The sequence below is a fragment of the Bubalus kerabau genome, chromosome 18 (assembly GCF_029407905.1).
Source record: "Bubalus kerabau isolate K-KA32 ecotype Philippines breed swamp buffalo chromosome 18, PCC_UOA_SB_1v2, whole genome shotgun sequence".
In the NCBI taxonomy this organism is placed as follows: domain Eukaryota; kingdom Metazoa; phylum Chordata; class Mammalia; order Artiodactyla; family Bovidae; genus Bubalus; species Bubalus kerabau.
The window spans coordinates 437,737-463,584 of NC_073641.1; the positions used below are offsets into that span (position 1 = coordinate 437,737).

At 49.8% G+C, this 25,848-nt stretch overlaps 4 pseudogenes; all 4 read left to right on the forward strand.

Moving 5' to 3' along the window:
* Positions 1-2,286: 2,286 nt before the first annotated feature.
* Positions 2,287-2,406, forward strand: LOC129633412 (uncharacterized; annotated as a pseudogene).
* Positions 2,407-5,650: 3,244 nt separating this feature from the next.
* On the forward strand, positions 5,651-5,770 carry LOC129633425 (uncharacterized; annotated as a pseudogene).
* A 3,250-nt stretch (positions 5,771-9,020) lies between these two features.
* LOC129633535 (uncharacterized) lies at positions 9,021-9,140 on the forward strand (annotated as a pseudogene).
* Positions 9,141-12,390: 3,250 nt separating this feature from the next.
* On the forward strand, positions 12,391-12,510 carry LOC129633437 (uncharacterized; annotated as a pseudogene).
* The last annotated feature ends 13,338 nt before the right edge of the window (positions 12,511-25,848 follow it).

The window sequence follows — 25,848 nt, forward strand, 5'->3', positions numbered from 1 at the left end:
GTTTTGGTGAGACAAGAGGCCCCTCGATAAGTTCTCAAAGGATCTGCCTGTGATGTATCATTAGATTCGTCTCAGTGAAAGCAGGAACTCTGTGTCTTCTTCTCTCCGCCTTCTAGTTCCAGAAACTTATTACATGCCTCCCAGCTCATCGTAGGTGCTCAGGATTTACTTAGCGTGTGAAAGACAGAAAAGTTCTTGGAAGCGTCAAGGTGTCACTTGGCTCGGCACTTTTGATCTCTTTGTATATTTGGCGATTCAATTCTTTATTTCCTGGGTTGACGTGTACACTATAATCAAGGCACAATCTAAGGCACTAAGACATATCCATAAATATAGGTTATTGCTTTCAAGGAACTCGTACAGCAGATTTCTACAATTTAGGTTCTTGCTTTCAAGGAACTCGTACAGCAGATTTCTACAATTTAGGGCTTCTCAAAAGCTCTACAAGAACGTGAACGTTGAGTATGATCCATTTTCACTTCAAAGAAAGATATTTTGATTTCCATAGAAAAGGTGGAGACCTTCCAACCTTTAGTCCAATACTTATACCTTGACCATTTCAAGCAAGTCTTGTGGTTCCTTCTGGAGGTTTGTGGCTCTTGCAGAAATGTGAAGATCTTCCATCGTCCTCAGACTTTGGTGTCATTTGCAATCATAAAGAAAGCTTCCAGATATAGGTTCCAGACCACCACCACACACAGTCAGTAGCCAAAGGAGTGGATTCCAGGAATATGCATTGTTAAACAGCATCACCGTTGATATTTCTGCTGCACACTCAATGCAGTAGCAAGGGCCTGGATTGTCCACTGGGTCTCATGTGGAATGGAAAGAAGGGCTTCCCCCCACTCCCAAACATCCACCCCACTCTTGACAGCCTTGTGACTAGAAACGGGCCCCGAAACAAGAATCAGACAAACCAGATAAGCCCAGATGGTAGTCCATGAGATGAAGGAACTAAGCAGCTGGTTGGGATGGCACCAAGGGGAAAGGTTGCTCTTTTTGTCTCCCGCTCTACTCCTTTCTTCCTGGACGCCTTAGGGGTTCATCATGGAGATTTGAAATAAAGTTCACCAAAGTCATATGTGTTGAATCAAGATTTTGCATTTCACCATCTCTCAAAAACGAAGAGTGCTTAACCTGCACAGGTTTCTTTCAAAAAAGTCAATTGCTTTTCAGTTCTGGGGTTTCTCTCTTGCCTTGTTCAAGTAGCCTTAAGAGTAAAAATCAACGAAAACTAAAGAAAGATTCCAAGATACCAACAAAGGACACCTTCTGTTTCTTCAATCATCTTTCCACTTAGTAGCACACGAGCTCTTTTCTTTGTATTTTGCCTAGGGAATTCGCAATGTGCTGGTTCAGATGGCAAGGCATCCGCCCGCAGGAGACTCGGGTTTGACCCCTGGGTCGGGAAGATGCCCTGGAGAAGGTAATGGCAACCCACTCCAGTATTCTCGCCTGGGAAATGCCACGGACAGAGGAGCCTGATGGGCCGCACTCCATGGGTCCTATAAGAGTTGGGCTCAACCCAGCAACTACGAACAGAAGTATTTCCAAAGACCACACTCGTGTGTTTGTGTGTGTGTGTGTGTGTGTGTGTGTGTGTGTGTCTGTCTGTGTGCCTGCCTGTGGTTCGTCTGCTCTCTCAGGAAGGTCGGGTGCTTGGCGGGCGGCGTGGGGACAAGGGGGGCGCCTCGGTAGGGCAAAGGGGCGGGGCTGAGGCGCTCCGGTCGACCGCGCCTCCGTGGCTCCCGGTGGGTTTGGGCAGCGGGCAGGTGCCGGGCAAGTTGGGCGCTCAAGATTCGCTGCGCCTAGGCCCGCAGGAGGTTCAGAGGCCCCCGGGCCGCGGGGATCGGGAGGCGGCGGGCCCCGAAGACCGACACCTCCGGGGTCGCGCGGCCCTGAGCAGCGAAGGGGATGGGGGGGGGAGGCCCCGCTCAGCCAGCGCGGCCGGGTCTGGAGTGGCCGGGGGTGGGAGGGCGCCGAGACCTCCGCACCCCTCAGCCCACCCCCCAGGCCCCGCGCGCGCGCACGCACGCCCTCCCGGTCACTGGGGGGTCCTGGAAGCCCATCGGGCCCCCGGGCCCGGCCAGGCGGTTGCTGGTCTGGTGTTGGCGGTGTTCGGGGGCCGGGCCGGCGTCAGCAGGCTGGAGTGCGGTCGCGGGTCGTGCGGCTCAAGTACAGCACGGCCCCCCGAGGAGAGGGGCGGCCCGTTGGCCCGACCTGCAGGTCAGAGCGAAAGGGAGGCGAAGCGCAAGGCTCTTAGGGCGCCCCGCGGCGGCCGCGTCCGTCTCCGGCCCTACCGGCCTGAAGGCGCCCGATCTCGTCTGATCTCGGAAGCTAAGCAGGGTCGGGCCTGTTTAGTATCTTGGATGGGAGACCACCTGGGAATTCCGGGTGCTGGAGGCTTTTTTGCCTACCAGAAGAGGTCCTTTAGCCCCCGCCCCGCGTCCCAATTCTTGGACCCACACCCCCCTCGCCCCCCCGCCACCCCCGCAGCCCCAGCCCCTCCCGGGGCGGGGGGAGTGAGTGGGTGGCCGGGGCCCCGACTCCCGCTGCAGACCTGGGTTGCCTCCCCGCGGCCCGCGAGCCCCTCCGCCTTCGCATTCGGCTTTCAGGAAACCAGACGACCGGCCGTCCCGTCTCCCTCTGGGGCTCCTTTGGCTTGCCTCAGGCAATCCCGGGGCTTGCACCGACTCCAGCCAGAGCCCCAGCCCCCGCCCCACCCCCAGCCTCGCAGGCGATCGCGCATGCGCATGCGAGCGCGCGCACAGATCGATGTGCCCAAACGGGGCATCTGGCTTGTTGGCTTGGACTGGGGGTGGATCTATGCCTGGGAGTGGGACTGCTGAACCATAGGCTACTTCTACTTTTAGTTCCTTCGCGAACCTCCATACTCTTTTCCATCCCGGCTGTACCAACTCCCATTCCTACTCAGCGTGGAGGAGAGTTCCCTTTGCTCCACAGCTTCTCCAGCATCTGCTATGGACAGACATTGCAATGAGGCCCAGTCGGACTCGGGCGAAGTGGTCCCTCCTTGGCGTTCGGAGTTGAGTCTCTCCAATCATTAGTGACGTGGAGCAAGATGACCGTTTGGAAATGCAGATGCAATTCTGTCACCATCCTGCTCCAACGGCTCTTGTATTTTCCCATCATATTGAAGATACGACCAATTCCCTTCATGCCTGCTCCTCACGTTCTTCTCGGATGTCTTTTCCCTGGAATGCCCTCTGCACTCTTTGGCTTCCATCCCATAGGGCATTTTCATTTCTTGAACGTCCTAAGTTTCCCTGGTCACCTAGACTTCCAGGATGCTGTTTTCCCTGCCTGAAATTCTTCCTGCATCTCAACCCTGGTTTACGTAGGTTCAACCTATGGACCTCAACGCAATGGTTACTCTGAAAAGCCTTCCCTGACACCCAGGTTTTGGTGAGGGTAGAGGCCCCTCGACAAGTTCTCAAAGGATCTGCCTGTGATGTATCATTAGATTCGTCTCAGTGAAAGCAGGAACTCGGTGTCTGCTTCTCTCCGCCTTCTAGTTCCAGAAACTTATTACATGCCTCCCAGCTCATCGTAGGTGCTCAGGATTTACTTAGCGTGTGAAAGACAGAAAAGTTCTTGGAAGCCTCCAGGTGTCACTTGGCTCGGCACTTTTGATCTCTTTGTATATTTGGCGATTCCATTCTTTCCTTTCCTGGGTTCATGTGTACGCTATATTCAAGGCACAATCTAAGGCATTAAGACATATCCATCAGTATGGGTTCTTGCTTTCAAGGAACTCGTACAGCAGATTTCTACAGTTTAGGGCTTTTCAAATGCTCTAGAAGAATGTGAACGTTCAGTGTGATCCATTTTCATTTCCAAGAAAGATCGTTTGACTTCCATAGCAAAGGTGGAGACCTTCCGACGTGTAGTCCAATACTTAGACCTTGACCATGTCAGGCAAGTCTTGCGGTTCCTTCTGGAGGTGTGTGGCTCTTGCAGAAACGTGAAGATCTTCCATCGTCCTCGGACTTTGGTGTCATTTGCAATCATCAAGAAAGCTTCCAGGTATAGGTTCCAGACCACCACCGCACACACTCAGTAGCCAACGGAGTGGATTCCAGGAATATGCGTTGTTAACCAGCATCACCGTTGATATTGTTGCTGCACGCTCTATGCAGTGGCCAGGGCCTGGATTGTCCACTGGGTCTCATGTGGAATGGAAAGAAGGGCTTCCCCCACCCCCCACCCCACCCCCCACTCTTGACAGCCTTGTGACTAGAAACGGGCCCCGAAACAAGAATCAGACAAACCAGATAAGCCCAGATGGTAGTCCATGAGATGAAGGAACTAAGCAGCTGGTTGGGATGGCGCCAAGGGGAAAGGTTGCTCTTTTTGTCTCCCGCTCTACTCCTTTCTTCCTGGACGCCTTAGGGGTTCATCATGGAGATTTGAAATAAAGTTCACCAAAGTCATATGTGTTGAATCAAGATTTTGCGTTTCACCATCTCTCAAAAACGAAGAGTGCTTAACCTGCACAGGTTTCTTTCAAAAAAGTCAATTGCTTTTCAGTTCTGGGGTTTCTCTCTTGCCTTGTTCAAGTAGCCTTAAGAGTAAAAATCAACGAAAACTAAAGAAAGATTCCAAGATACCAACAAAGGACACCTTCTGTTTCTTCAATCATCTTTCCACTTAGTAGCACACGAGCTCTTTTCTTTGTATTTTGCCTAGGGAATTCGCAATGTGCTGGTTCAGAGGGCAAGGCATCCGCCCGCAGGAGACTCGGGTTTGACCCCTGGGTCGGGAAGATCCCCTGGAGAAGGTAATGGCAACCCACTCCAGTATTCTCGCCTGGGAAATGCCACGGACAGAGGAGCCTGATGGGCCGCACTCCATGGGTCGTATAAGAGTTGGGCTCAACCCAGCAACTACGAACAGAAGTATTTCCAAAGACCACACTCGTGTGTTTGTGTGTGTGTGTGTGTGTGTGTGTCTGTCTGTGTGCCTGCCTGTGGTTCGTCTGCTCTCTCAGGAAGGTCGGGTGCTTGGCGGGCGGCGTGGGGACAAGGGGGGCGCCTCGGTAGGGCAAAGGGGCGGGGCTGAGGCGCTCCGGTCGACCGCGCCTCCGTGGCTCCCGGTGGGTTTGGGCAGCGGGCAGGTGCCGGGCAAGTTGGGCGCTCAAGATTCGCTGCGCCTAGGCCCGCAGGAGGTTCAGAGGCCCCCGGGCCGCGGGGATCGGGAGGCGGCGGGCCCCGAAGACCGACACCTCCGGGGTCGCGCGGCCCTGAGCAGCGAAGGGGATGGGGGGGGAGGCCCCGCTCAGCCAGCGCGGCCGGGTCTGGAGTGGCCGGGGGTGGGAGGGCGCCGAGACCTCCGCACCCCTCAGCCCACCCCCCAGGCCCCGCGCGCGCGCACGCACGCCCTCCCGGTCACTGGGGGGTCCTGGAAGCCCATCGGGCCCCCGGGCCCGGCCAGGCGGTTGCTGGTCTGGTGTTGGCGGTGTTCGGGGGCCGGGCCGGCGTCAGCAGGCTGGAGTGCGGTCGCGGGTCGTGCGGCTCAAGTACAGCACGGCCCCCCGAGGAGAGGGGCGGCCCGTTGGCCCGACCTGCAGGTCAGAGCGAAAGGGAGGCGAAGCGCAAGGCTCTTAGGGCGCCCCGCGGCGGCCGCGTCCGTCTCCGGCCCTACCGGCCTGAAGGCGCCCGATCTCGTCTGATCTCGGAAGCTAAGCAGGGTCGGGCCTGTTTAGTATCTTGGATGGGAGACCACCTGGGAATTCCGGGTGCTGGAGGCTTTTTTGCCTACCAGAAGAGGTCCTTTAGCCCCCGCCCCGCGTCCCAATTCTTGGACCCACACCCCCCTCGCCCCCCCGCCACCCCCGCAGCCCCAGCCCCTCCCGGGGCGGGGGGAGTGAGTGGGTGGCCGGGGCCCCGACTCCCGCTGCAGACCTGGGTTGCCTCCCCGCGGCCCGCGAGCCCCTCCGCCTTCGCATTCGGCTTTCAGGAAACCAGACGACCGGCCGTCCCGTCTCCCTCTGGGGCTCCTTTGGCTTGCCTCAGGCAATCCCGGGGCTTGCACCGACTCCAGCCAGAGCCCCAGCCCCCGCCCCACCCCCAGCCTCGCAGGCGATCGCGCATGCGCATGCGAGCGCGCGCACAGATCGATGTGCCCAAACGGGGCATCTGGCTTGTTGGCTTGGACTGGGGGTGGATCTATGCCTGGGAGTGGGACTGCTGAACCATAGGCTACTTCTACTTTTAGTTCCTTCGCGAACCTCCATACTCTTTTCCATCCCGGCTGTACCAACTCCCATTCCTACTCAGCGTGGAGGAGAGTTCCCTTTGCTCCACAGCTTCTCCAGCATCTGCTATGGACAGACATTGCAATGAGGCCCAGTCGGACTCGGGCGAAGTGGTCCCTCCTTGGCGTTCGGAGTTGAGTCTCTCCAATCATTAGTGACGTGGAGCAAGATGACCGTTTGGAAATGCAGATGCAATTCTGTCACCATCCTGCTCCAACGGCTCTTGTATTTTCCCATCATATTGAAGATACGACCAATTCCCTTCATGCCTGCTCCTCACGTTCTTCTCGGATGTCTTTTCCCTGGAATGCCCTCTGCACTCTTTGGCTTCCATCCCATAGGGCATTTTCATTTCTTGAACGTCCTAAGTTTCCCTGGTCACGTAGACTTCCAGGATGCTGTTTTCCCTGCCTGAAATTCTTCCTGCATCTCAACCCTGGTTTACGTAGGTTCCACCTATGGACCTCAACGCAATGGTTACTCTGAAAAGCCTTCCCTGACACCCAGGTTTTGGTGAGGGTAGAGGCCCCTCGACAAGTTCTCCAAGGATCTGCCTGTGATGTATCATTAGATTCGTCTCAGTGAAAGCAGGAACTCGGTGTCTGCTTCTCTCCGCCTTCTAGTTCCAGAAACTTATTACATGCCTCCCAGCTCATCGTAGGTGCTCAGGATTTACTTAGCGTGTGAAAGACAGAAAAGTTCTTGGAAGCCTCCAGGTGTCACTTGGCTCGGCACTTTTGATCTCTTTGTATATTTGGCGATTCCATTCTTTCCTTTCCTGGGTTCATGTGTACGCTATATTCAAGGCACAATCTAAGGCATTAAGACATATCCATCAGTATGGGTTCTTGCTTTCAAGGAACTCGTACAGCAGATTTCTACAGTTTAGGGCTTTTCAAATGCTCTAGAAGAATGTGAACGTTCAGTGTGATCCATTTTCATTTCCAAGAAAGATCGTTTGACTTCCATAGCAAAGGTGGAGACCTTCCGACGTGTAGTCCAATACTTAGACCTTGACCATGTCAGGCAAGTCTTGCGGTTCCTTCTGGAGGTGTGTGGCTCTTGCAGAAACGTGAAGATCTTCCATCGTCCTCGGACTTTGGTGTCATTTGCAATCATCAAGAAAGCTTCCAGGTATAGGTTCCAGACCACCACCGCACACACTCAGTAGCCAACGGAGTGGATTCCAGGAATATGCGTTGTTAACCAGCATCACCGTTGATATTGTTGCTGCACGCTCTATGCAGTGGCCAGGGCCTGGATTGTCCACTGGGTCTCATGTGGAATGGAAAGAAGGGCTTCCCCCACCCCCCACCCCACCCCCCACTCTTGACAGCCTTGTGACTAGAAACGGGCCCCGAAACAAGAATCAGACAAACCAGATAAGCCCAGATGGTAGTCCATGAGATGAAGGAACTAAGCAGCTGGTTGGGATGGCGCCAAGGGGAAAGGTTGCTCTTTTTGTCTCCCGCTCTACTCCTTTCTTCCTGGACGCCTTAGGGGTTCATCATGGAGATTTGAAATAAAGTTCACCAAAGTCATATGTGTTGAATCAAGATTTTGCGTTTCACCATCTCTCAAAAACGAAGAGTGCTTAACCTGCACAGGTTTCTTTCAAAAAAGTCAATTGCTTTTCAGTTCTGGGGTTTCTCTCTTGCCTTGTTCAAGTAGCCTTAAGAGTAAAAATCAACGAAAACTAAAGAAAGATTCCAAGATACCAACAAAGGACACCTTCTGTTTCTTCAATCATCTTTCCACTTAGTAGCACACGAGCTCTTTTCTTTGTATTTTGCCTAGGGAATTCGCAATGTGCTGGTTCAGAGGGCAAGGCATCCGCCCGCAGGAGACTCGGGTTTGACCCCTGGGTCGGGAAGATCCCCTGGAGAAGGTAATGGCCACCCACTCCAGTATTCTCGCCTGGGAAATGCCACGGACAGAGGAGCCTGATGGGCCGCACTCCATGGGTCCTATAAGAGTTGGGCTCAACCCAGCAACTACGAACAGAAGTATTTCCAAAGACCACACTCGTGTGTTTGTGTGTGTGTGTGTGTGTGTGTGTGTGTGTCTGTCTGTGTGCCTGCCTGTGGTTCGTCTGCTCTCTCAGGAAGGTCGGGTGCTTGGCGGGCGGCGTGGGGACAAGGGGGGCGCCTCGGTAGGGCAAAGGGGCGGGGCTGAGGCGCTCCGGTCGACCGCGCCTCCGTGGCTCCCGGTGGGTTTGGGCAGCGGGCAGGTGCCGGGCAAGTTGGGCGCTCAAGATTCGCTGCGCCTAGGCCCGCAGGAGGTTCAGAGGCCCCCGGGCCGCGGGGATCGGGAGGCGGCGGGCCCCGAAGACCGACACCTCCGGGGTCGCGCGGCCCTGAGCAGCGAAGGGGATGGGGGGGGAGGCCCCGCTCAGCCAGCGCGGCCGGGTCTGGAGTGGCCGGGGGTGGGAGGGCGCCGAGACCTCCGCACCCCTCAGCCCACCCCCCAGGCCCCGCGCGCGCGCACGCACGCCCTCCCGGTCACTGGGGGGTCCTGGAAGCCCATCGGGCCCCCGGGCCCGGCCAGGCGGTTGCTGGTCTGGTGTTGGCGGTGTTCGGGGGCCGGGCCGGCGTCAGCAGGCTGGAGTGCGGTCGCGGGTCGTGCGGCTCAAGTACAGCACGGCCCCCCGAGGAGAGGGGCGGCCCGTTGGCCCGACCTGCAGGTCAGAGCGAAAGGGAGGCGAAGCGCAAGGCTCTTAGGGCGCCCCGCGGCGGCCGCGTCCGTCTCCGGCCCTACCGGCCTGAAGGCGCCCGATCTCGTCTGATCTCGGAAGCTAAGCAGGGTCGGGCCTGTTCAGTATCTTGGATGGGAGACCACCTGGGAATTCCGGGTGCTGGAGGCTTTTTTGCCTACCAGAAGAGGTCCTTTAGCCCCCGCCCCGCGTCCCAATTCTTGGACCCACACCCCCCTCGCCCCCCCGCCACCCCCGCAGCCCCAGCCCCTCCCGGGGCGGGGGGAGTGAGTGGGTGGCCGGGGCCCCGACTCCCGCTGCAGACCTGGGTTGCCTCCCCGCGGCCCGCGAGCCCCTCCGCCTTCGCATTCGGCTTTCAGGAAACCAGACGACCGGCCGTCCCGTCTCCCTCTGGGGCTCCTTTGGCTTGCCTCAGGCAATCCCGGGGCTTGCACCGACTCCAGCCAGAGCCCCAGCCCCCGCCCCACCCCCAGCCTCGCAGGCGATCGCGCATGCGCATGCGAGCGCGCGCACAGATCGATGTGCCCAAACGGGGCATCTGGCTTGTTGGCTTGGACTGGGGGTGGATCTATGCCTGGGAGTGGGACTGCTGAACCATAGGCTACTTCTACTTTTAGTTCCTTCGCGAACCTCCATACTCTTTTCCATCCCGGCTGTACCAACTCCCATTCCTACTCAGCGTGGAGGAGAGTTCCCTTTGCTCCACAGCTTCTCCAGCATCTGCTATGGACAGACATTGCAATGAGGCCCAGTCGGACTCGGGCGAAGTGGTCCCTCCTTGGCGTTCGGAGTTGAGTCTCTCCAATCATTAGTGACGTGGAGCAAGATGACCGTTTGGAAATGCAGATGCAATTCTGTCACCATCCTGCTCCAACGGCTCTTGTATTTTCCCATCATATTGAAGATACGACCAATTCCCTTCATGCCTGCTCCTCACGTTCTTCTCGGATGTCTTTTCCCTGGAATGCCCTCTGCACTCTTTGGCTTCCATCCCATAGGGCATTTTCATTTCTTGAACGTCCTAAGTTTCCCTGGTCACGTAGACTTCCAGGATGCTGTTTTCCCTGCCTGAAATTCTTCCTGCATCTCAACCCTGGTTTACGTAGGTTCCACCTATGGACCTCAACGCAATGGTTACTCTGAAAAGCCTTCCCTGACACCCAGGTTTTGGTGAGGGTAGAGGCCCCTCGACAAGTTCTCAAAGGATCTGCCTGTGATGTATCATTAGATTCGTCTCAGTGAAAGCAGGAACTCGGTGTCTGCTTCTCTCCGCCTTCTAGTTCCAGAAACTTATTACATGCCTCCCAGCTCATCGTAGGTGCTCAGGATTTACTTAGCGTGTGAAAGACAGAAAAGTTCTTGGAAGCCTCCAGGTGTCACTTGGCTCGGCACTTTTGATCTCTTTGTATATTTGGCGATTCCATTCTTTCCTTTCCTGGGTTCATGTGTACGCTATATTCAAGGCACAATCTAAGGCATTAAGACATATCCATCAGTATGGGTTCTTGCTTTCAAGGAACTCGTACAGCAGATTTCTACAGTTTAGGGCTTTTCAAATGCTCTAGAAGAATGTGAACGTTCAGTGTGATCCATTTTCATTTCCAAGAAAGATCGTTTGACTTCCATAGCAAAGGTGGAGACCTTCCGACGTGTAGTCCAATACTTAGACCTTGACCATGTCAGGCAAGTCTTGCGGTTCCTTCTGGAGGTGTGTGGCTCTTGCAGAAACGTGAAGATCTTCCATCGTCCTCGGACTTTGGTGTCATTTGCAATCATCAAGAAAGCTTCCAGGTATAGGTTCCAGACCACCACCGCACACACTCAGTAGCCAACGGAGTGGATTCCAGGAATATGCGTTGTTAACCAGCATCACCGTTGATATTGTTGCTGCACGCTCTATGCAGTGGCCAGGGCCTGGATTGTCCACTGGGTCTCATGTGGAATGGAAAGAAGGGCTTCCCCCACCCCCCACCCCACCCCCCACTCTTGACAGCCTTGTGACTAGAAACGGGCCCCGAAACAAGAATCAGACAAACCAGATAAGCCCAGATGGTAGTCCATGAGATGAAGGAACTAAGCAGCTGGTTGGGATGGCGCCAAGGGGAAAGGTTGCTCTTTTTGTCTCCCGCTCTACTCCTTTCTTCCTGGACGCCTTAGGGGTTCATCATGGAGATTTGAAATAAAGTTCACCAAAGTCATATGTGTTGAATCAAGATTTTGCGTTTCACCATCTCTCAAAAACGAAGAGTGCTTAACCTGCACAGGTTTCTTTCAAAAAAGTCAATTGCTTTTCAGTTCTGGGGTTTCTCTCTTGCCTTGTTCAAGTAGCCTTAAGAGTAAAAATCAACGAAAACTAAAGAAAGATTCCAAGATACCAACAAAGGACACCTTCTGTTTCTTCAATCATCTTTCCACTTAGTAGCACACGAGCTCTTTTCTTTGTATTTTGCCTAGGGAATTCGCAATGTGCTGGTTCAGAGGGCAAGGCATCCGCCCGCAGGAGACTCGGGTTTGACCCCTGGGTCGGGAAGATCCCCTGGAGAAGGTAATGGCCACCCACTCCAGTATTCTCGCCTGGGAAATGCCACGGACAGAGGAGCCTGATGGGCCGCACTCCATGGGTCCTATAAGAGTTGGGCTCAACCCAGCAACTACGAACAGAAGTATTTCCAAAGACCACACTCGTGTGTTTGTGTGTGTGTGTGTGTGTGTGTGTGTGTGTCTGTCTGTGTGCCTGCCTGTGGTTCGTCTGCTCTCTCAGGAAGGTCGGGTGCTTGGCGGGCGGCGTGGGGACAAGGGGGGCGCCTCGGTAGGGCAAAGGGGCGGGGCTGAGGCGCTCCGGTCGACCGCGCCTCCGTGGCTCCCGGTGGGTTTGGGCAGCGGGCAGGTGCCGGGCAAGTTGGGCGCTCAAGATTCGCTGCGCCTAGGCCCGCAGGAGGTTCAGAGGCCCCCGGGCCGCGGGGATCGGGAGGCGGCGGGCCCCGAAGACCGACACCTCCGGGGTCGCGCGGCCCTGAGCAGCGAAGGGGATGGGGGGGGAGGCCCCGCTCAGCCAGCGCGGCCGGGTCTGGAGTGGCCGGGGGTGGGAGGGCGCCGAGACCTCCGCACCCCTCAGCCCACCCCCCAGGCCCCGCGCGCGCGCACGCACGCCCTCCCGGTCACTGGGGGGTCCTGGAAGCCCATCGGGCCCCCGGGCCCGGCCAGGCGGTTGCTGGTCTGGTGTTGGCGGTGTTCGGGGGCCGGGCCGGCGTCAGCAGGCTGGAGTGCGGTCGCGGGTCGTGCGGCTCAAGTACAGCACGGCCCCCCGAGGAGAGGGGCGGCCCGTTGGCCCGACCTGCAGGTCAGAGCGAAAGGGAGGCGAAGCGCAAGGCTCTTAGGGCGCCCCGCGGCGGCCGCGTCCGTCTCCGGCCCTACCGGCCTGAAGGCGCCCGATCTCGTCTGATCTCGGAAGCTAAGCAGGGTCGGGCCTGTTTAGTATCTTGGATGGGAGACCACCTGGGAATTCCGGGTGCTGGAGGCTTTTTTGCCTACCAGAAGAGGTCCTTTAGCCCCCGCCCCGCGTCCCAATTCTTGGACCCACACCCCCCTCGCCCCCCCGCCACCCCCGCAGCCCCAGCCCCTCCCGGGGCGGGGGGAGTGAGTGGGTGGCCGGGGCCCCGACTCCCGCTGCAGACCTGGGTTGCCTCCCCGCGGCCCGCGAGCCCCTCCGCCTTCGCATTCGGCTTTCAGGAAACCAGACGACCGGCCGTCCCGTCTCCCTCTGGGGCTCCTTTGGCTTGCCTCAGGCAATCCCGGGGCTTGCACCGACTCCAGCCAGAGCCCCAGCCCCCGCCCCACCCCCAGCCTCGCAGGCGATCGCGCATGCGCATGCGAGCGCGCGCACAGATCGATGTGCCCAAACGGGGCATCTGGCTTGTTGGCTTGGACTGGGGGTGGATCTATGCCTGGGAGTGGGACTGCTGAACCATAGGCTACTTCTACTTTTAGTTCCTTCGCGAACCTCCATACTCTTTTCCATCCCGGCTGTACCAACTCCCATTCCTACTCAGCGTGGAGGAGAGTTCCCTTTGCTCCACAGCTTCTCCAGCATCTGCTATGGACAGACATTGCAATGAGGCCCAGTCGGACTCGGGCGAAGTGGTCCCTCCTTGGCGTTCGGAGTTGAGTCTCTCCAATCATTAGTGACGTGGAGCAAGATGACCGTTTGGAAATGCAGATGCAATTCTGTCACCATCCTGCTCCAACGGCTCTTGTATTTTCCCACCATATTGAAGATACGACCAATTCCCTTCATGCTTGCTCCTCACGTTCTTCTCGGATGTCTTTTCCCTGGAGATTATTTAGTATAGCTGATCTGGAATCCGTGTTTTTTAATTCTCAGCATTACTGTTCTTTGCTCGCTTTTACTTATATTTGTTTTTTAAATGCTTAAATATTGCAGTGTATAGGGTAAAAAAAAAAGAAAAAAACTCTCTCTTCCAACAGACTTCCCTCCCACTCTTCCATGTTGTCCAACATTTTAGGGGAAACCACTATTGATAGTTGGGCTTCTCTGGTGGCTCAACCGGTAAAGAACCCACCTGCTGATGCAGGAGACATAAAGAGACGTGGGTTTAATCCCTGGGATGGGAAGATTCCCTGGAGGAGGGCATGGCGACCCACTCTAATATTCTTGCCTGGAAAATTCCACGGACAGAGGAGCCTGGAGGCCTACAGTCTGTGGAGTTGCAAAGAGTCAGACAAGACTGGGTACTTGTGCACTCACTATTATCAGTTTGCTGTATACATATGCAATTTCCATGTGTGTGTCTTAAGTACTGATACATTCATTCACATACATATGGGTATATACACGGTCCAAGATTTTTTAAATTTGTATTATATTTAATTTTTATTGAATTATAATTGACATACAATATAATGTTAGTTTCAGGTGTACAACATAGTGATTTGACAGTTTTTTAATTTTAATTATTTTTTTATTGAAGGATTTTGCTTGACAGAATTTTGTTGTTTTCTATCAAACCTCAACATGAATCAGCCATAGGTATGCATATATCCCCTCCCTTTGGAACCTCCCTCCCCTCTCTCTTGGAGAAGGCGATGGCACCCCACTCCAGTACTCTTGCCTGGAGAATCCCATGGACGGAGGAGCCTGGTAGGCTGCAGTCCATGGGGTCGCGAAGAGTCGAACACGACTGAGCGACTTCACTTTCACTTTTCACTTGCATGCATTGGAGAAGGAAATGGCAACCCACTCCAGTGTTCTTGCCTGGAGAATCCCAGGGACCGGGGAGCCTGTTGGGCTGCCGTCTATGGGGTCGCACAGAGTCGGACACGACTGAAGTGACTTGGCAGCCCCTCTCTCTCCCCACCCCACCCCTCTAGGTTGATACAGTGCCCCTGTGTGAGTTTCCTGAGCCATGCAGCAAATTCCCATTGCCTATCTATTTTACATATGGCAGGCTAAGATTTTTGAAAATAGTTTTACTCCAAACTAGAACCTAACTAAACCAAACTAAAAATGGCGGGGGAGGGTGATAAAATGGGAGTTCTGAACAACAAAATAAATATCATTTCTAATAGAAATTGTTATTTCTCTTATCATTGCTCATCTAGAAATAATCATGAAATTTTTAAACATTTTTATTTATTTGACTGCACTGGGTCTTAGTTGTGCCATGTGAGTTCTTTAGCTGCAGCATGCAAACTCTTGCGGCATGTGGGATCTAGTTTCCTGAACGCAGATGGAACCCAGCCCCCTGCATTGGGAACACAGACTGAGCCACTGGGCCACCAGGGAATTCCCTAGAAATTCTCATAAAATTTGACAAAAGCTTTTCAGGCTTCCCAGGTGGAGCCAGTGTTAAAGAACTCACCTGCTGGGACTTCCCTGGTGGTCCAGGGGCTAAGACTCCATGCTCCCAATGCAGGGGGCCTGGGTTTGATTTCTGGTCAGGGAACTAGATCCCACATGCTTCAACTAAGGGTTCACATGCTTCAACAAAATTGCAACCAAATAAATTAAAAAAAGAAAACTCACTTGCTAATGCAGGTGATATAAAGGACACTGGGTTCGATCCGTGGGTCATGAAGATCCCTTGAAGGAGGTCATGGCAACCTACTCCAGTATTCTTGCCTGGAGAATCCCACAGACAGAGGAGCCTGGCCAGCTATAGTCCATGGGGTCTCCAAGAGTCGGACATGACTCGGTGACTAACACACATGAAGGGGTCCTCAGTGCTATGCATGGTGGGTAGGGTGGAATTTATTCTTTGGAACAGTCTGTTATCTCTTGCTTCATAGGATTAGTTTGGTACTTTAGAAAGATCATTCTGGGACCAGAATAGAGGATGGATTAGAGACAGTGAAACCAGCTGAGGGGTTACTGCAATGTGCCAGGCAAAGGGGGGTGAGTGTGTGAACTGAGAACGTGGAGCTGGATGTGCACAAGTCAAAGGAGAAAAGGGGTCTGGATGAAGAGACCTCGGAGGAAGACTCACAGAACCTGAAAACCAGTTGGATATGGAGGTGAAGGGGAGCTGGTAGACACTCTTCCTTCTCATCTCCTAAATCTTTAAAAAATGTTTATTAATTTATTTGACTGTGCTGGGTCTTAGTTGCAGCACACAAGGTCTTTAGTTGCAGTATGTGGGATTGAATTTCCTGGCCAGTGATAGAACCTGGGCCCCAGCCCTGGGAGCAAAGAGTCTTAGCCACTGGACCACCAGGGAAGTCCCTAAGATCTTTCTTTCTAAGCAGGAACTTTGTATCTCTTGCTAACTCTGGCCAGGTAACTGGGGCTCAATTAAAGTTTTCTTTATTTTTGTTCTAAATGTATTTCAGTTTTTTTCAATTAAAATTTTTGAAGAAATCCTTCATTTTGTTTTTTGGGGTTTTTTTTTGTTTTTTTTTTTGTTTTTTTTTTTTTATCCACTATACAATCCTAAGCAATTCCTGTTCATGTTTTGATTACCAAAATTTTAATGCTTTTTTTCCCTTCAAAGTATGATTTCAACTAATACAATAGTTCTTATTACTCACCCGGTCATTCAAAAGCTGATGGTTTAGGGGTGTCCAGGTACTCATCTTTGTCTGCATTTTGGGACCATTTGTGTTTTTTGGAGGTGGAAATGCCATCATGAAATAACTGAATATTCTTCGGTAAGAAAAACTATGTCTTCAGAAGAAATGAATCATACAATCTTCAGAATACTAAAAATACTAATACCATATAATCTTTTTCAGTACACTGGGACAGGGACTAGCGGGAGAGTGACATTTACTGGGAGTATTTTATATGTCAGGCACTTAACAGGTTTGTTCAGTTAAACCCATAACAATATGGTAAGGTGGTGGGTTTTAGCTTATTTTACAGATGAAGAAAATGAGGCTCCCTTTGCTTTGCCCAGAGTTATACAGACAGTAGGTGGTGAAACAGAGAATCAGACCCAGGTCTGTTTAACTCTGTTTGATTTTCACTGGACCAAGCGGGAAAAATCAGAATCACTCTTAGCTAAGAACATACCATATTGGTCAGAAAGAAGTATTTATAAAATCACTGTGCAATCTGATCTACTCCATTTTGTCCCTTGTGACCTCCTTCTTCCTCTGTTAACTTTCTGACATCTAGCTAACAAGGGCTCTAGCTTGCTACCATGTTTAAGAAGTAGAATAGTACAATGGACAAGGCCAAGAATTTATATATGGACAGATTTGGGTTTATTGAGAAAAATACACTGGGGAAAATATACAGTACACCCAGTACTGTATATGTCTGCCTTCATTTTTGTGGCCTCACGGCATGTGGGATCTCCCACCGGAGATGAACTCACATCCCTTGTATTGGAAATGTTGAGTCTTAACCATGACTGCTGTTGTTCAGTCACTAAGTTGTGCCCAGCTCTTTGCAACTCCATGGACTGAAGTACACCAGGCTTCCCTGTCCTTCACTATCTCCAAGTTTGCTCAGACTCATGTCCATTGAGTTCGTGATGCCATCCAACCATCTCATCCTCTTTTGCCTCCCTTCTCCTCCTGCCTTCAATCTTTGCCAGCATCGGGGTCTTTTCCAAGGAGTCGGCTCTTTGCATCAGGTGGCCAAAGTTCTGGAGCTTCAGCTGCAGCATCAGTCCTCCCAATGAATATTCAGGGTTGATTTCCTTTAGGATGGACTCATTTGATCTCCTTGCTGTCCAAGGGAGTCTCAAAGGTCTTCTCCAGTACCACAATTAAAAGGCATCGATTCTTCAATGCTCAACCTTCTTTATGATCCAATTCTAACCATTGGACAGCCAGGGAAGTCCCTATGTATGTCTTCATTGGATTAAAGCACTCTAATTTCCACGAGGGATTACTTTTCCCTCAGTGTTTAGGGTCTGCTGGGTTGGTTAATCGAGGCGGCCTCCCCTTGCCCAGTCATAAGACTAAGCTAGGCCAGGTAACTGATGCTGGCTTATCCTTGCTTTACAGCCAAGGTGATCATTCAAAGTACCATAGATGCTCTGCGTAGACTGTTAAGCTGTTCTTAGACTCTTCTTGGAGGGGCTTCCTTGGTGGTGCTAGTGGTAAAGAATCTGCCTGCCAATTCTGGAGACAGAAGAGATGCAGGTTTGATCCCTGGGCCAGGAAGATCCCCTGGAGGAGGCCATGGCAGCCCACTCCAGTATTCTTGCCTGGAGAATCCCTGGGGCAGAGGACCCTGGTGGGTTATGGTCCACAGGGTCACAAAGAATCAGACACGACTGAAGCAACTTAGCATGCATGCATGTCCTTTCTTATCCATTTTGTGGGCCACCTGATAGCCTTCAATAAATTTCACCTACATTAGCTAGAAGACCCTTCTTGTAGGGGCATCCCTGGTGGCTCAGATGGTAAGGAATCTGCCTGCAGTGCGGGAGACCTGAATTCGATCCCTGGGTTGGGAAGAGTCCTTGGAGGAGGGCATGGCAACCCACTCCAGCATTCTTGGCTGGAGAATCCCCATGGACGGAGGAGCCTGGCGGGTGACAAAGAGTTGGAAACAACTGAGCGACTAAGCACACAGCACACACACATTAGCTAGAATCTATTTCTGTTGTTTGCAACCAAAACTTTTTACATTACACAGTTTGGATCCTGGCTCTAAAACTTACTAGCTTTGAAACTTTTTGCAAGTAGTCACTCAGTTATGTCTGACTAACTCCATGGACTGCAGCATGCCAGGCTTCCCTGTCCTTTCCCATCTCCCGGAGGTTACTCAAACTCATGTCCATTGAGTCAGTTATGCCATCCAACCATCTCGTCCTCTGGCATCCCCTTCTCCTCCTGCCTTCAATCTTTCCCAGCATCAGGGTCTTTTCTAATGCGTGGGCTCTTCGCATCAAGTGGCCAAAGAATTGGAGCTTCAGCTTCAGCATCAGTCCTTCCAATGAATATTCAGAACTGATCTCCTTTAGGATTGACTTGGGCAGGTACACACTGCTATACTTAAAATGGATAACCAACAGGGACCCATGATATAGCACAAGGAACTGTGCTCAATGGCAGCCTGGCTGGGGGAGAATGGATACATGTATATGTATGGGTGAGACCCTTCATTGTTCATGTGAAACTACCACAACACTGTTAATTGGTTATACTCCAACACAAAATAAAAAGTTAAAAAAAAATAAAATAGCATCACCACAGACTTTCTTAGAACTTCCTGTTATTTCCGGAGTTCTTCAAAGCCTCTCCTTGAAGGGGGCACAACAAAATATTTTAAGGTAAAAATATTTAAAGCAGATGGATGGCATTTTTCAGTATATAGCTTCAGTGTTTCTGTTTGTTTGTGCCTTCTTCCTCTCTGAAGGTATGTTTCAGATCCAAAGCAGTGGTGCTGAGTTGGAGCCTGCACAGGATTTGCCTACCTGACCCAGGGCTCCAAAAAGTATAGCAACAAATATAAGACAATTTAAAAAAAGATTTCTTTTTATTTATTTATCTGGCTGAGCCAGCTCTTTGTTAGGGCATGTGGGATGTAGTTCCCTGACCAGGGATAGAACCCAGGTCCCCTGGACCACCAGGGAATTCACCCAGACAATATTTTGATCCACATGCCACAACGAAGACCTGGCACAGCCAAATAAATAAAAACAAATATATATTTTTTAAATTAACCGTTAGTTTTGGACTTACAGAGGATTCCCCCAAATGCTAGATCTGAAATTTTGTGACTCTCACTTGACATGTAATATTCCCTCTCAGGTTTAAATTAGAGCTGAAGAGAAAGCCAATAGTTTTAAAACCTCAGGGTTTTAAACCATAGATAATGTCTTCCTGCAGTTGCCTGCTGATACCACTCCACTGGAATAAGGGGAAATAAAGGAGGTTCAGATGAGCCCTCACATTCTTAGCTCCTAACAGCTAAGTTGCAAAGATGTAAGAAATGATTTCATTACAGTATTATTAATTGGCTGCTATAAAAATACACATGAACAGGCAAATATATAAAGCATGGTCACTGAGTCTAGATCTGCTCAGTTAAAAATCACATATTTCCTTTTTTATTGCTATTTATTCATGGTTGATGTTTCTTCTATTTAAATTGATTGAAGTTGTGTGTACACAACAATTTTTATTTATCTGTTTAGGCTAAGCCACTCGGCTTGCAAAATCTTAGTCCCCAACCAGGGATTGACCCTGGTCCTCGGCAATGAACATACAGAGTCCTAACCTCTGGACTGCCAGGGAATTCCTTAAACCAATTGTTTTCCATCTTTTATTTTATTTTTTTCAGGCCTATAAAACTCTTTGAGGATATGATGAAAACTATGAATCTTCTCCCTAGAAAAATTCATATTAACATTGCTGCTGCTGCTGCTAAGTCACTTCAGTCGTGTCCAACTCTGTGTGATCCTACAGACGGCAGCCAGCAGGCTCCCCCGTCCCTGGGATTCTCCAGGCAAGAACACTGGAGTGGGCTGCCATTTCCTTCTCCAATGCATGAAAGTGAAAAGTGAAAGGGAAGTCACTCAGTCATGTCCGACTCTTAGTGACCCCATGGACTGAAGCCTACCAAGCTCCTCCATCCATGGGATTTTCCAGGCAAAGTACTGGAGTGGGGTGCCATTGCCTTCTCCGCATATTAACATTACATTTTGCTTATACCAGGTTAAAACCTTCTGTTGTAAGCTCAGAAACTCTCTTTTCCCAGTTTGAGTAGAAAACAATCTGACTGATTCTAAGCACGATTTCTGATTAAGACAAAGTAGTTTTTCCAGGTCCTCCCTAAGGTTTTGCTGGTTTTTTTTTGTTTTTTTTTTTTTTTTTCCTTCCTGGTTCTTCAGAGCTAGAAATCATTTGAATTAGGCTTTTTTTTTTCAAGTCAATTTGAGTAAAGTTTGGTTTTCAGGAGATGGGCCTGGCTGAGCAAAAGAGCCCTCTTGGTAATAGTCTTCCTGAAGCAGGCATATGGAGGTATCCTGCCCTGGTTTTTGTCATTATCCTTTTACAGTTTTTTTCCTCTGTCCACTCTAGAAGATGGGCAGTGTGCATATCTGCATGTCCACACTGGTTCACAGTATAGACCACTCAGACGCTTTCATACAACATACCAAAAAATTACAAGACAAAGCAAGTTGCCTTCCCTCCTTCTACATACAAACCTGGCTGTTGTTTTTTCATGACCTCTTTCCCCCTTAATGGCTGTCCTTGCATGTTCCCCTTTAATTTTTCTTTGGATAAAGGGGAAGAAAAAGGGCTTCTGGCCCTTACCCCCAGTGTGTGCTTCTAGTGTCATGCTTAAAGGCAAGGCTAGGTCCTCTGGTCAAGTTCCAGTGGTAACACACCTCCAATCCCATCTTCAAAGCCATTCTTCACACTGTCACCATTGCACAACTTCACTAAAGACTTATTAGGTCTGTATTACAGGTATAAAGACAAGTCTTGCCTGTAATGGAGATTACAGTCTACTACAAGAGGGTTTTTTTAACAAAAAAAATGTATATATTTAAGGTGATGTTTTAGTATATGTACACATTGTGGGATGCTTACCACAATCAAACTATGTAACATATCCATCACCTCCCATAGTTACTGTGTGTGTGTGCATGTGTGCGTGTGTGTGCATGTGTGTGCTTCTGTGTGTGTGATTACCCTTGAGATCTACTCTTCTAGTAAATTTCAAGTATATAATATATTATTATTAACTATAGTCACCATGATCCCTGGGCAGGAAGATCCCCTGAAGAAGTTAATGGCAACCCACTCCAGTGTTCTTGCCTGGAGAATCCCATGGACAGAGGAACCTGGTGGGCTACAGTCCATGGGGTTGCAAGAGTGGGACACAACTTAGCGACTAAACTACCACCACCATCACCACATAGTCACCATGCTGTACATAAGGTCTCTAGAACTTATTCCTTTTATAACTGAAGGTTTGTACCCTTTGATCAATATCTCCACACTTCCCTCCTCCCCAACTTTGGCTAACCACTACTCTATTCAGGGAAGTATTTTTTTAAAGGTCTGTTTGTCATTTGTCAGCTCAAAAACCTTCAGAGACTCAGTAATGGCTACAGAATCCTTAGCATGCTGATCTAGGTGCACCATGAATTTACCTTTTTGGTTCATCCTCCTTCCTCTCCCTTCATGCACTATCTGTACAGACACACTGAACTTCAGATCAGAGAATGTGGTACAAAACTGGTGCTTCTCTGCTAATGTGGTTTTCTGAATGTGCTCACCTGAATCCTAAACTCAGTAGTACACAGTAGGTGCTCAATAAAACCTTGTCTCAATCAGCGGAATGAATGAACACAATAGTGGAGGTGAGGTGGTTTAAGGATTAAAGCTAGTGGCAAAGAAGGTACAACTCAACATTAGGAACCGAACATTGGGGTTAGACTCAGGATAATCGGGTTTTTATTTGGCGTTTACAGAGCAGAACACGGTTGAGTTTCTCCACTAACACACAGCTCACCCATTGTAAGCTGCAGTATCATCAGAGAAGGAAATAGAGATTGCCAGGAAATGATCAGGAAATAGGGTACGGATGTGAGAGTTGGACTGTGAAGAAGGCTGAGCACCGAAGAATGGATGCTTTTGAACTGTGGTGTTGGAGAAGACTCTTGAGAGTCCCTTGGACTGCAAGGAGATCCAACCAGTCCATTCTGAAGGAGATCAGCCCTGGGATTTCTTTGGAAGGAATGATGCTCAAGTTGAAACTCCAGTACTTTGGCCACCTCATGCGAAGAGTTGACTCATTGGAAAAGACTCTGATGCTGGGAGGGATTGGGGGCAAGAGGAGAAGGGGACGACAGAGGATGAGATGGCTGGATGGCATCACTGACTCGATGGACGTGAGTCTCAGTGAACTCCGGGAGTTGGAGATGAACAGGGAGGCCTGGCGTGCTGCGATTCATGGGGTCGCAAAGAGTCGCACATGACTGAGCGACTGATCTGATCTGATCTGATCTAGATTTAAATATGAATTCATCTTATATTCAACTAGGTGGAAACAAAGAGAAACTATAAGACAATGCAAAGACCTAGTGCTTTGATAAGCACAGAAGTAATTATTTGTTGGTTGTTAATTTCATATATACGATGCACCTGGTCATTTAACTGCTAATACACAGCAAAATGTAATTCCCGGGGTCACTGCCAAGCCTCGTGAGAAGCCCAGGAGGACCTGAGAGAAGAGCTCTCAAAAGAGTCTCCATCTTTTTCATGCAGCGATCACTGCTCTCACCTCTTTAAGGCTTTCTCTTCAAGTCTTTCTCCTCAAGCCTCTAGCGCTGGTGTTGCCATAGCTCCTGTTTCTGTGACTCCGTCTAGCCCCCACCCCTTCCAGTAGGCCAATCACTACCTATAAATCTTTTCGCTGGCATCCGGGGTCTCTTAGGCAACAATGTGTGGTCTCTTGATTGGCTGGGAGATCCTGGAGGGCTGGCTCCAAATTTGGGCACGGGGACAAAATGGAAAAGTGGGAGGGCCCAGAGGGTGGGAAAGGCTGCCATCTCTCAATAGAGTGCCAGGACGAATATGCAGCCAATCCTGAAACAAACAGCATTAAATGCCCCCTTTCAAGCTGTAAGTATGTTCCAAATCAGGCCAACCTACTGAGCATGCCCAGTTATATCGTTCTGGTCACACCGGGGTTCTGAAACGTAAACTCCGTTTCTCCGGGTTTTTAGAGTGGCCAACAGGTAAAAGAAGGTTGCAGGAAAAACAATTCTGGAGAGGTTCAATGAAAGAATAGCACCTGCACACAGGAAGTGAAAGAACGTGGGAAAATTGCCCAACACACAAACTCAGCAATGCTTCCACATGAATTGTACTTGATTGGATTAAGGAATTCAGGCCGACTAACAGATACACCAGGGAACCAGCAGATGGCATGCCTGAATAAGGATAACTCCAAATTTGGGGAATTTTTCAATCTGGTCTAATTTCATTAATGAAATTTATGAAGCATCTACCATGTAATGAGAGGCAGAGTGAGAATGCAAGAATAAAAAAAAAGAAATCTAATGAGGAGGATTTGAAAGTACAATGTAGAAATAACTACTGGTATAGAACTATAAACTAATGCTGGAGAAAAACAACATTTCAGAAGGGACATCTGGGAAGTGTAAAACAGTTCTTACGGGCAGCAGCTAACCAAATTCAAAAAAGAAGACTTTTCTCATTATCTCACGTTCTCTAAAATACATAAAAATGTACTCTCTTCCAAGGTAAATAAATGTAAACCCTATGTTTATATTGTTTCATTGTTTTGAAATAGGCAGCATTCGTATATCTCCCGTTTAAAAAAAAATGAAAAGTAAAGCTCATAGAGGTTGCTGCCTTCTTTAGAGTTGACAAAGGCTCAGTAAGTGGCCAAACTGAAACTTATGGTGTCTGAATTCCATCCCAGTGGTTTTAAGTATGGTTGTATGTTTTATGATCAGGTTGTACGTAAAATGAATAAACAAAGACTTTTGCAGGGGTGGAGGCCTGGGGGAGGTAAGTAGATGCATTACTGAATTACCATGTATTACCGGTTAACATGGATGGTTTCAAAATGGGTTCATCCAGAAAGAGACCAGTTTTAACAACTCCCTGGGAGAGTGTTGGGTCTCGGTGAAGTTCCTGAGCTACCAGGGAAGCCCTAAAGACTTTCTATTGGTGGTTATAACATTGAATGAAAGAAAGATGGGATTAAAGAGAGCCCGACACTTTATCCCTGTTAGATCTGAATATTTTTATCCCTGAAAATAAGGTCCCTTTCATTGATCCTCTTAACTAGCATTCTCTGGACCTCTCCTTGTTCAGCCCTTCATCAGTGTGACTGCTGATCCCCCAGTGAACACCACCATTCACATTGTGTTCATGGTGAGCACATTGGCTCAATGTCCTTGAAAATTTAACATTACTTTCATTTAATTTTTTTTTAATTCCTTTTAAAAATATTTATTTGGCTGCACTGGATCTTAGTTGCAGCACACAAGATCTTGGATCTTTAGTTGCAGTTTGTGGAATCTAGTTCCCAGTTGTTCTTCAGTCGCTAAGTCGTGTGTGACTCTGAAACCCCATCAACTGCAGCACTCCAGGCTTCCCTGTCTTTCACTAGTTCCCAGACCAGGGATTAAACCTAGGTCCTCTGCATTGGGAGGGTGGAATCTTAGTTACTGGACCACCAGGGAAGCCCCTCAACATTATTTTTAAAGGAAACATTTCAACCATAAAGAAAAGTTTACAGACTTGCCTAAGAAACACCCTTTTCTCCCTGCAGAGATTTTTTAAAAATGTTAACATTTTGCTTCATGTGTGTGATTAAGAGTTGAAGCCTGTTTTACATGCTGCCCAGATCTCATTTCCCACCCTGCCTGCCTAGAAGCATCCACTGTCATAAAATTTAGTGTGCTGCCTACTTGTCCACTTTTTTTGCTTATTATATATACATGTTTGGCCTTGTAAACAGTGTGACTGTTTTAAAGAGCTATCATAATTTACATACTTTGTAGTTCGCTTCTTTCACTCAGTGGTCTATTTCTGAGATGTGATCATGTTGATACATTCAACGATAATTTCTACATCATTCCCACCTCCCACTAGGAGCCAAGATATGTTCTATGCCTGACAGTTTTCACAAGACCATGTGTAAATTGCATAAAAATGCGAGAGCAGCACATCTCTAGAGGATCTGAAGGTACAAGGGATCTAGAAGTACCCGAAGCAGGTCTATACTGCTTTTCATAAATGCTCTTAGCTGCTTCACTCACCTTCAGTAGAGGCAGTGTTGGCTCCACAACACACAATGACTTGATAAGAATCAGCCTATGGATCAATGTTATTTTTTTTTTAGAAAGTATTACTGCATTAGTATTTATTAACGAAATTGAAAATGTCATTTCAGATCCCCTTTATGGTGCAATTCGCATAGCTCATCTGACATTAAACGATATTTATGACTGTCTAAGCTCAGTATTTATTGTCATTTAGGGAGCATCTTCAAAACAGATTGTTTCACTGGTGGCTCAAACAGTAAAGAATCTGGCTGCAATGCAGGAGACCTGGGTTCCATCCCTGGGTCGGGAAGATCCCCTGGAGAAGGGAATGGCAACCCACTTCAGTATTCTTGCCTGGAGAAGTCCATGGACAGAGGAACCTGGTGGGCTACAGTCCATTGGATCACTCACAAAGAGTCGGACACGACTGAGGGACTAACACTTCCACTTTTCTTTGTATAAAATAGTTGCCTATAATTAAAGAGGCCACAGAGATGTGTCCCAAGGGTTTGGACAAACCACAGATTATATAGCTGTTTTTGGTCAGTCTCCTAACATGGGGTGGCAAAGATTCAGACAGAAGATTATACTAAAATACACCATTTTAAGCAAGTGTACAGTTG